The sequence below is a fragment of the Penaeus monodon genome, chromosome 3, assembly GCF_015228065.2.
Source record: "Penaeus monodon isolate SGIC_2016 chromosome 3, NSTDA_Pmon_1, whole genome shotgun sequence".
Taxonomy (NCBI): domain Eukaryota; kingdom Metazoa; phylum Arthropoda; class Malacostraca; order Decapoda; family Penaeidae; genus Penaeus; species Penaeus monodon.
This window is the reverse complement of record NC_051388.1, coordinates 28161388-28165238: the sequence shown is the minus strand read 5'-3', so window position 1 is coordinate 28165238 and position 3851 is coordinate 28161388. Positions and strand designations below refer to the sequence as shown.

General features: G+C 52.1%; 1 non-coding gene across 1 annotated transcript; it reads right to left on the bottom strand.

The window, feature by feature from the left end:
• Positions 1-260: 260 nt before the first annotated feature.
• On the bottom strand, positions 261-331 carry Trnaa-ugc. The gene has a single exon. It is a non-coding gene; the product is annotated as a tRNA-Ala (tRNA).
• Between the last annotated feature and the right edge of the window lie 3520 nt (positions 332-3851).

The following is a 3851-nucleotide window of genomic DNA, read 5'->3' as shown; positions in this document are numbered from 1 at the left end:
TGTGACGTCATGAAATGTTTTCACCTATCCAGAAACTGCAACTTATTGAGTGACGACAGCAGTTCAGTAGCGGATGATGTCAAAGTTTCAGGTGTTGATTAGATCTACCATGAGGTTATCATAGCTTAAGTCTTAACCAGCAAGTTTCTTTTTTTCTTTTCTTTTTTCCTTTCTCTCTCGACTCTGGTCACTACTATAACTAAATTAGGACAATGTCGTTTACACATATGATTTCTTTCATTTCTGTGTTCTAAATGAAGTGGAGGTGCCGGGGATCGAACCCGGGGCCTCTCACATGCAAAGCGAGCGCTCTACCACGAGCTACACCCCTTATTGATAAGGAATGTTATGACTAGTATTAAAAAACATACCCCACGCCCTCCCCTCCCCACACACACACACACACCCCCCCCCCCACACACACAACACACACACACACAACACCACACACACACACACAAAACACAAACACACACACACACACACACACCACACATATTTTTATATATATATATATATATATATATATATATATATGTGAATTCACTTATGTATATACAAATACGGACATGCATGTATATATACACATACATACATACACATAAAAAGGAAACTCGAGTTCCTCACCAGACGTATAAATAGCAGCATAGACACACACACACACACACACACACACACACACACACACACACACACACACACAAATATAAAATATATATATATATATATATATATCATCAAATACATATAATTCAAAATTTGAACAGCTGTGACCATTAACTCTGTGACCACGCGCAACGCAACAGTTCTGTTGCTGATGTTCCAGCAGCGGTCGCCAAGTGATCCTTCATGCTGTTCCGAGTGTTCCTTTTGAGATCTTTACAACTGACTGAACTGTGGAAAGGTACTGAAATTTCTTTTCTGTAGCAGTGTCCAATTAGACGGCGATCCCGACCATTCCATGACGTGGTTCTTTGCTCAGCATTTCGTGGTCAACCAGCGAGTGGAATCTCTGCTTTTGCTTGAAATCCAAAAACCCCCATCTGCTAACCCCTTTGCTTTACGTATCCCCATCGAGTTGTGTAGGTAAACGAGATAAATTTTATATAATTATATATATATATAATAAAATATATATATAATAGAATATGATATGCATATATATAATATATATAAAAAATTTTTATATATTTTATATATAATATATATATATATATATATATATATTTGTACCCAGGGGGCTTGTCTCTGGCAAAAAATGTTTAAATGAAAGGGGCCTGGACAAAAATACGCAGTGGCTGTGAGCGGGGGGCGGAGGAAAAGCAAAAGACGGAGTTGGGTGTGCTCCGGGAAAACCCTCGGTGTGCCCCTGTGCCCCTGTTTTTTAATTTTGGGTTTTGCCCTGTTATAAGCTGTACGTGCAGTGTAAAATGCGGGTGCCCCCCCTGTTTGTGCCTATAGAAAAGTGAAAGGGTAAATTATTTGAGTAAATAAGGAAAGCAGTCATTTGTGTTTTTTTCCCCCTCCCTCCCCCTTTGGGCGTTTTCCTCCTGTGTTCGGGGGACGCTGTGGTGCGGGGGGCCCCTTTTGGAGCGTTCAGTGTTCACGACCCTGTATATAACACCCCGCCCTACCCTCCCTTTGTTGGGGGCAGAGAGACGAGGCCCCGGCGTAAAAAGGGTTTGGGAGGGGGGGGGATTTTGATTTTTTGATCAGTGAACTCCGATTATCTGTGCCCCAAAGATGGCGGCACCCAAAGGGGGAGAGGGGGCTATGACGAGGCAGGCACGAGTGGGGGTGAACCGAGCCAGAGGACCTGATCATGCCATGCGGGCCGGTATGGGGGGGAAATGGCACAAAGGGCAAAGACGGGCACGGGGGCCACGAGCGGCCCCCATCTCGTCGGAGCAGGCAAGGAAGGCAGAGGAACAGTTATGCCAATTTGTTGGGGGGCTACGAGAAACCTTGATCTGTGAAGAGGGAAACTCGCAGTACACCACAAGGCTGCAAAGGTGAAGATAAAATGAGGAGGAGGTGAAACTCTGAAGGGCGAGGTCGGGGCTGGGGGAGGAAGTAAAGGGGGGAAAAGGCGGGTCACGAGGTAGTAACTTTGAAGCAGAAAGGCAGAAGGTTTGCAACAGATCCCAAGTGTCAGATATACGGGGTTCCCTGGGGCCCGTGGCAAAAAACCCCGGGGGCCTCGCAGCGTGTGTCGGAGCCGGGTCGCTGAGAAGGGGGGACCCTCGGAACCGCTCCCTTGGGTAAGGTGGCGGAAAACTCGGACCGGTCAACCCCCCTCGTTGCCCCCCTCACCCCCTTCCCTCCCCCCGGGCGTGTTATTTTCACTGCACGCTTTCCCCCAACCCCGCCCCTGGCCTCCAGACATTCTGTGAAGCGTAACCCAGTGAGACGAGGGGAAGGTGGCCTGGGAGGCATATGCGCTAAATTTTAAAAATGCTGGCTCTGCCCAGGGGGGCCCCGGGAAAGAAAAGGCCCTGAGCTGGAAACAGCGCTAAGGGGCCCTGGGGGAAGTGTTGGGCACTGCCACCACCCAACAGGCCTCCTACACCAGGGGCGGAGGTTTTGAGAAGCCCTTTTGGGGGCCCCACCACCAGGCCGAGGTATAGGGCGCCTTGAAAAAGGGGACCGTAAGCGTGGCGAGACACTGTCCCAGCTGGCGCGGGATGTGGGGCCCTGGTAAGGAGGTCGTCCCCTGGGGCTGCGGAAAGATGTGGGGGGGCCGGGGGCCCGCGATTTCTTTGTTGACGCTTTACAGGACCAGAAATCAAATCACGTCAAGAGGACCCCCTGGGGCCCCGGGGTGGCGCTGGCGGGGGCCCTTTGGAGTTCGAGGCCTTCCTGAAGGACCCAGTGGCCTGGGCCAGTGCAAAGCCCCAGACTTCCGGGGCCAGAAGGTAAAGGGAGAGGTAGCTTGAGGAAGGTGGCCCCGAGAAATTTCCAAAGGCTTGGGTGGGGTGCGGAGGGGTAGGGCCAGATGTATTCGGTGTCGGAGGGAGCGGAGAACACGTCTTTTTAAAACCGGCGGTTCTGATCCCTTCCAGCAGTGTAAAGGGAGTGGCAGTAGGGTCACCACCGAGTGCATGCCCTGGGGAAAGGGAAGTGGTACAGCGGAAAAAACGGACGGCTGGAAAAGGGGGGCCGAAACCCAGCCGTCCTGGGTTTCCCCGGCCCCCCCGACTTGGGTAAGCTGCCATCAAACCAGCACGATGCAGGTGGGGGGTCAATAAAGGGGAAAAGCCATGCCACCGACGGGGCCCGGGGGGTAAGAAGACCCAGTGCGGCCTGATAGGGGGCCCTATGCGACTCCAAAACCCCCACGGGGACTTGTGGTGTCAGGGGGTTTGGTGCAGCTAAGGGGGCCGTGGAGGTCGTATTGGCGTGGGAGCGGGTGCAGCGGCTCCCGGTTATGGGGGCCAATCTGGACGGCACGTTTGCTGGGCCTTGACTACTACGCGAGTAAGGCGTGTGTCGACCTTGGACGGAAGTGGTGAGGGTGCACGGTAAAAGATGTCCCTTGCTTCCAGAGGTTGGTGGAGAGGTAGTTACGGTGAGCGACGCACCTTCCCCCGGACAGAAATCAGAATCCGTGTGACTATAAGAGTATGCGTGAAGTAAGGGCCTCGAGGAGCCCCTCCAAAACCTGCAGTGGTGAGGCGTAGTGTTGGCGGAGCCTTGTTGGGCCCGGGGGGGGTTAGTAAGTGTTGGAGTAACTTTCCAATAAGGACCGAGGTGCCAGCTGGTGTAAAGCTGGGGACTTATGAGGAAGTGGAGCGTCCAGAAGATCGCGGGGGGCGAGGAGTTGGTTGGGGTGGGGCCCTGCTGATTTTCCC